The sequence below is a fragment of the Echinops telfairi genome, unplaced genomic scaffold (genome assembly GCF_000313985.2).
Source record: "Echinops telfairi isolate 266 unplaced genomic scaffold, ASM31398v2 ScPeMD7_7421;HRSCAF=8459, whole genome shotgun sequence".
In the NCBI taxonomy this organism is placed as follows: domain Eukaryota; kingdom Metazoa; phylum Chordata; class Mammalia; order Afrosoricida; family Tenrecidae; genus Echinops; species Echinops telfairi.
Window position 1 is genome coordinate 19,971,445 of NW_022111321.1, and position 7,848 is coordinate 19,979,292.

The 7,848-nt window shown below is 42.5% G+C and overlaps 1 protein-coding gene across 1 annotated transcript in view; it reads right to left on the reverse strand.

Annotated features, from left to right (window-relative positions):
• The window catches only part of ARHGAP20 (Rho GTPase activating protein 20), a 145,679-nt gene that overhangs the window by 127,678 nt on the left and 10,153 nt on the right, over positions 1–7,848 (reverse strand). The window lies entirely within an intron of this gene.

Here is a 7,848-nt window from a genome sequence, read left to right on the forward strand (position 1 = left end):
CAATGAATATACAAATGTGCTTTACACAATTGATGTTATGTATGGATTGTGATAAGAGTTGTATGAGACCCTAATAAAAGGAATAAAAAAAAAGAAAGAAACCCACAAGGGGTTGCTAAGGGTCAAAAACAAAACAAAACAAAAAGACAAAACAAAAAAATTCATCAGATGGAAAAATGCCTAATGAAGCCCTACAAAATGTTATGAGTCATAATATTTTCTACTAAAATAGCAATGGGATCATAGTGTTTTAAAGGGGATAAATAAGTAGACCTAAAGCTCTTTATCATGACTAGTTTCTAACAGTCATCAGTTGAATGAAATATTGCCATATCAAGTGTATTTGGTCAAAGAAGGTTTTTTAAGTATCTTTGGTCAGTGGCAGTAAACTTGAGAAAAGACTGCAAACAGATCATTGCACACTTTTCTCAGTTATTCAACTGGGAAACCAGACTGCAGGTTTAATAACTTAGGTTTGTTGTTACAGTTGCAACTTTTAAGCAATGGGTTTTGAGATATTTCCTTTTGGGCTAATATTCCTTCTGACTTTTAATTCGCCTTACTTGGTTTTGCGCTGGTTCTGGAATGGAATCTGATGTATTATATGCATATTTTGTCATCTAAAGATAAGCTTTTGTTTTGTTGACACAGTAAGGCATTTGACTAACAATTACTACGACTACATTTGACTAACAACTAACAATGACTAACAAACAGATGGACTATATTAGACTTATTAAAAATGGCTGAAATAATAAGTTAGAGTCCACTAATCTAAACCAAGATTTCTAGAAATCTACAAGGTGATGGGGTTCGTGAATTACAATTGATCCAAAATCAGGAATTACAACTGATCCCCAAACTTCTGAGAATAGAAATTAGCCACTAAATAGATGAAATGTTTCTACAAATTCCACATGAGGGAATATTGTAGGCACTTTGAAGAGTACTGTATAATATTAAGGACCTACATTTTTGTCGTCTCTCTCAAATTGTGGGTTTAAATCATCATGACTCTCAAACTGAAAGCTTCTATTAGCAAATCTGGGTGAAAGATGGGCTTTCTACTTCTGTACAGAGTTTACCATCTTGGAAACTCATGGCAGCACTTCTACCCTGTAAGTCACTGCGAGTTGGCATTGACTCGGTCCCAGTGAGTTTGTGTGGGTCATAGCAAACTATGAGTAGCCTTGAGAAGAGTGGGAATTCCAGCACACCTCATTGTGTTCACGTAGAACCGTACATGGATCAGGAGGCAGTTGTAGGAAGAGCACTAGGGACTACTGCATGGTTTCTAAGCAGAAACGGTATGTGGAAGGCTTTCTCCTCTGACTATACTGAACAAATAATGAGAGAAGCTAGGCTGTAAAAGAAGGGTGTGTTTTCAGGACGGGAAGAAGGCTTATTAACCACTTGTGAGAAGTAGATGACACAACCTTGTTTGCTGGCAGTGAGGAGGACCAGAGCACTTGTTGATGAAGATCATGGATTGTAGCCTTAAGAATGGATTACAACTCAATGCCAAAAAGACCCAAATCCTCACAACTGGACCAATAAGTAATTCATCATGATAAATGGAGAAAAGATTGAGGTTATCAAGAATTTGTCTAGCTTGGATCCACACTCCGTACTCATGGAAGCAGCAGACAAGAGATCAAACAATACATTGTATTAGATAAGTCCACTGCACAAGACCTCTTAGACAAAGTGTTGGAAAGCAAGGATGTTACTTTGAGGACTAAGGTGCACCTGACCTAAGCCATGGTATTGTCCACTGCCTCATACGCATGTGAAAGTTGGACATTGAATAAAGAACACCAAAGAAGAATCCATGCGTGTGGATTGTGCTGGCGAAGAATATTCGAAGTACCATGGACTGCCAAAAGATCAAACAAATCTGTCTTGGAAGAAGTACAACCAGAATGCTCCTTAGAGGCAATGATGGCAAGATTTTGCCTCACATACCTTGGATATATTATCAGGAAAGAACATGGTGAAGTGGAGAGGCAGCAAAGAAGGGGAAGCCCCTCCAAGAGATGGACTGCCACAGTGGCTCCAAGCGTGGGCTCACACAGAAGAACAATGGTGAGGGTGGTGCAGGATGGGGCGGTTTTGTTCTGTTGTACAGAGGGGTCCCTATCCGTCAGAACTAACTCAACGGCAACTAGTAACAGCAGCAATGACGTGTGTGTGTGTGTAAATGAAAAAAACCCTCAACCTTACTGCCCTCAACTTAATACTGACTCACAGAGACCCTATAACACGGGGCAGAACTGCCCCTGTGAATTTTCATGATTGTTAATGTTTATGGGAGTAGAAAGCCCCACCCTTCCCTCAAGGAACTGCTAGTAGTTTCAAACTGCTGACCTTTAACGAGTAACCTCCACACAATCAGGGCTCTGTATAAGTGTGTGTGTGTGTGTGTGTGTGTGTGTGTGTGTGTACGCGACCACAGATAAATAGATTTTGAGCTCAGACTTAATCTAACCCCTAATCTAAGAACAATTCTTCCGATGTGGCCATGCTCAGTACTTGCCCCCATGAAGTGTCACTGAAGATATGGTGCTATAGCAAAGTGTGGTGGAGAAATCAGGTGATGCGGGCTCACTATAAGAAAGAATAGTGTCTGAGCTCTTAAAAGATTGTCTTAAAACAAGTGAGGTGTTAGCTAAATCCATGTGAAAGAAGCATATCAGTCTGTGTTATCAAAGTGCTATTAATCATATAATAAATTATTAGAGGAAGGAACTGCATTAGAGCATCAATTCTAAGCACCAAGCTTGCAGAAGGCTATGGGTGACAGTGAAAGGCCAAAATCCATTTGCAGAGACCCCACAAAGATTTATCCTCCTCTGAATTCTTTCAGATCATTAACCAAGGATGCTGGTAATCTTGCACTCCGGCAGAGCATGTGGCAAAGTGGGCTTGCCCCCTTCTCTCTCCAGCCAGCTCAGGAGGGGTGGTCTCTTAAGAGCTTACCTGGGTGTGTCCCTGATGGAGGGAGACCAAGGTACTGTGGCGAGTACAGCGGTCACATAGGCATGAGCCAAGCCTGATCAGTCATGGGCCTGGTGGACGCTCTTCTGTCTAATGTGATGTGTGTGTCCCAATCGTGGTCCTGTTCCCCCTTCTGTAGTCCCACCTGTGACTGGGATGTACTGATCTGCCACCAGTCATGAAGCTTTAACCGTGTCTTTTGTCCCGTGTCTTACTGAACTTGCATCCTGACCTCTTGTTAATGGCCTCCCTCATCCAGATGACGTGTCTGTGTTTTTGTTCCATTTAAGTCTTAATATATGTTTTCTTTAAATTTGAGATTTAGGTCTCTTTTGTACCCTAAAGCAACAGGTAAATGAAGAAAAAAAAAATTCCGTTTTTTAAAAATACTCCACAACTCAGAAAACGCTTCTTACGTAAAAACCTCAAATGTACACTTTCACTGAAGTTTTAACTTCACAACCAACCGAAAACTAAAGTTAGAGTAACATTTTTGAAACTGCTAAATCTCTCTGAACGTGATCACTCTTACTTCTCAGAGTGATAAGAGAAAGAAAGAAAATACATCAAAAGAATGGGGGTGGGGGGCGTGCTGGGTGAAAGTTTGCAGCTAGAGATGAAATGCAATTTTTTCATAAAGTTTTATCCCAGTCATTTTATGAGGGTAGAAAACGTCGCACATTAAGATTGCATTTAAGTGACATGCTGCTTAAGTTACTCTCAAGCATTGTAAATAAGCATAGCTTGGAGCTTTATTCATCAGGCCGGGTCAACTTATAGCAAAGGACAGACAGATCTACGAAGGGAACACTAACACCAGGCAGATAATCACTCCTCACAACAATCAGCCATAGGCGCTGAAAAGGGTAGCACGTGTCCAGGGATGAAGCCAAGAAGCCAGGAAGGGCTCGGGGAGCAGGGTGAGCAGAAAGGGGGAGTGTGCACAGAGGAACGGGGGAGGTGCTGGTGCATTGTGGAGACTGCAATTAAAGTCACAAAACAAAATGAGCATGAATTTAATGGTTGAATGGAAAGCAAATTCCTCTGCAACATTAAAAAAGTAAAGTAAAAAACAAAACCAAACTCCTGGCCATAGGATCTATGCCAGCTCATAACAACCCTACATGGCAGGTAGAGCTGCCCCTGTGAGTTTCCAAGGCTGTATCTGTTTATGAGAATAGAAAGCTGATGGTTTCAAGTCATGGACCTTGTGGATTACCGGGGCTCCTTAAAACAAAATAAGGATAACATTAAAATAAGTGCCTGGATGAAAAATGTTAAGAATTCTAAAGTTTCAAGGCTAGGAAAAATATCAAATCAAATTTACAAAATAGTTTCTTCGAAGTTGGTCATGATCTTTTTGCAATTAAAAATCCATAGATAACCTTAGGAACTTATGAAAATAATACCTGTGGTGGGGGAGGGGCTTATGTGGTTGGCAAAAACTGTCTAAATCCCACTGCCATGGGGTTGACTCACTCACAGGGACCCTATGTGAGGTTTCCAAGATTGTTGTAAATCTTTACTAGAGCTCTCTGGTCAGCCTCATCTTTCTCCTGCAGGGTGGCTGGTGGGTTTGAACTGCCAACCTTGTGGGTAGCAGCCAAAGCTTCGTGATACTATAAACCAAAACCAAACTCACTGATGGACTGCACAGGGCAGGGTAGTACTGCCCCTGTGAATTTCTGAGATGGTAACTTTATGTGGAACCACTATGCCACCAGGGGCGCTACAGTTTGTGTGGAAATATGGCAATCCTTTTTTTGGCTAGTCTGTATGAATTTGTGGCTGATAAACTGTTTCTTTACTTTCCTTACAAGTCTGAAACATTTATTTGTGGAGACATCTCCTCACCACTGAATAACCCTACTTCAAAGGCGCTGGCTCTGCACTGCACCTTGCTTCTGGGCACTATTATCACAAGCTTCGAACTGCTGGGTAAGCTGAAGCTTCCTGCTATTTATTGTCAGTTCGGTCTGTGATGAGCTGGTCTGTTTACTCGTAAATCACCCCAGCCAGATGTAGTTGGAGCTTTTAAGTAAAACAAATGCCATTGTAGCACAGACTTCTGTGTTGGGATATTGGTTCCCTTCTTCTGAGGATAAGATAAAAAACATTTTGATTTGGGGTTATCATTCCTTTTTCTACGGAGCCCCAATGTCGTAGTGGGTTATTGTGATGGGCTGCCAACCTCAAGATCACCCGTTCAAAACCACGAGCAGGAGAAAGAGGAGGCTTTCTGCTCCTGTCCAGATGTACAGTCTCAGAAACTCACGGGGGCAGTGCTGTTATTTCCTAGAGCATCGCTATGAGTTAGAATCAACTAGATGGCAGTGATCATCTTTTTCTATGAGACAATTACCACTTGGCAACATATCCGTAAGCATAGATGAGAAGTTTTGTAAGGTAAGAATGGCCACAAGGCTAGAAAATATTGGACGTTAAGGCCAGTCCCTCATATGACCACTTAACTTTTCAGACTCTTGGTGGAAAATGGACACAATCTATGCTCTACTGATCAAAGGTGCCTCAGTGGCATGATGTGAAGCTTTCAGCTGCTAGTCAATAATAGGCTAGCAGTTCAGACCCACCCCAGCGGTTCTGGGTAAGAAAACAACGTGAAGACGGTGTCTTTGAGGATTATAACCTAGAAAGTCCTATGATTTTCTAGCTCCACTCGTTCCTGTTTTGTTGGTGTTTTTTTTGTGGCGGGGGTGGGGGGTGGGGTGGGCATTACTATGAGTTGGAATTGACTTAATTCCACACCACACTCCTACAACCACCTACTACAAAGAATCAAAAGAGTATAGACTTATATAAAAGGATTGTGAATTCAGTATCACCATGATAGTGTGACATATATAAGTATAGTAATGCTTGAAAGTGCATAAATAAAAAAACATCGTGTCATCAATTCGATTCTGATTCACATCAACCCTATAGGACAAAGTGGAACCGCTTGCACCTGTGGGTTTCCAAGGCAGTAACTCTTTATGGGAGCTGAAAGCCTCATCTTTCACTGGTGGAGTGGGATGGTCTTGAATTGCTGACCTTGTGGTTAGTAGCCCACTGTGCATAAATAAACCAGAAGGATATTCAATTCAATTCACTGCCACCAAGTCAATTCTCACTCACAGCGACTCTATAGGTCTGGGTAGAACTGCCCCTGTTGGTTTCTACTCTGTATGGGAGTAGAAATCCCTGTCTTTCTCCCAGGAGGATCTTAGGACTCTCCTTATACATTATTTTTTGTTCTTCTACCTCCACCCCAACCCCATGCAGGACTCTGGAGGATCACTTGGCACCTTCCAGTTGGCTGGACTTTCTCTATGGCAAGTCTCAAGTGTCATCCTCTGGTCCTGGTTCTCTTTCACCAAGAGTCCCTTCAAGTAGGCAGAGTCAATCCCCATGGCTCTGTGCCAACAAGGCCTCACGGGCAGGTCTTCTCTGCATTTTTCACATCATTCCCAATTACAAGATGACATGCTTTGTATAACCACCATGATGCGTAATGAGAAATGAGCTCTCCCCTACCTTTGTCCCCACCTATCTGGCTGCAAGAGGCAGACACATCAGGACTAGTTGGAAGCTCACTGTGTACCATAGCTTCACCATGTTCGTACGGAGGGCAAGAGCACTGTGATGAGATCCAAGCAAAACAATAAAGAAAAGCAAACAAAACCAAAAGAGAGTGTCAAATGAGAGTGGAAACGAAGACCTAGATTCAAACCGAGTGTCACGGAGTAACTGCTAAGACGGTGGCTCAGGGAGAAGGTAGAGAGAGGAGAGGCACTACAGTCCCTCCCCTGGGTGTAAATTAGGCTGCCCCAGGTAAATAAGGAAAGCAAAAGGCCACAGAGCAACAAGCTCCTCCAGATCTTTGAAATGTGAGCTGATGTGGTCTGCACACATTCCATTTCGTGACCACATAACATCCAGAATCAGGTTTTACATTTCAGTTGTGGCCATGTGACAGCTGTCTGTCAAAATTAGGTCAAGGCTGTCCAGAGCACCACTGACATACAGCGTGCTCCTTGGGGCTATTTCTGTTCTGGGCTAGATGTTTCTAATCTAAACCTGTCCCAGATAAAGAAAATAAGACTGAAACACAATTATAAAAGAAACTGGGCTGTCTCCAGCCTCCCACATCACAGCACTTCTCCCGTAAGCAGAAATTAAAGATCACCCTCCGTCCTAGGCAACGTCAGAAGACTAGTGCAGTTGCTACTATCAAAGGGAGCATTCCCTCTGCTGGCCTCCTGCACACGCCAAGACCTGGAGAGTCCTCTTGCCCTCAGCACAGTCTATTATAGATGTTTTACCAAGATGCTTCGGGAGGCCTGCAGGGGATGAGTCATAGGAGTCTATCATATCCCACTAATAAAACTGTATACATCTCCTCAAAATGACGGGAATGTGAACTCATGTATGTTATAGGTATTTGTTTTCACGATGTCTTACAGTTTATGGTTTAGTAGCAATTGAATCAAAAGCTAGTGTTTTTCACTGATCGAGGGTCTCTGGAAAAACAAGCTTTTAAATGAAATCTAACTCCAGGAGCACATGGGTTACACACTGGGCTGCTATCCGTTGGGTCAGCCGTTCTGAACTACCAGGAGCTCCATGGTAGAAAGATGAGGCTTTCTACTCCAGTAAATATTTACTGTCTCCTGGGCCTCTACTCAAGTACTCCCTCAACATAAGAACACTGTGTTCTAATAACCCAGCATGCTCTAATAACCCTGTGATGCGCACCTTCCCGACATCATCGCTGAAGACAAAACGGGTGCATAAGCAAATGTGTTGAAAAAAGCTGGTGGTGTCTGGCTATCAAAAGATATAGCATCTGGG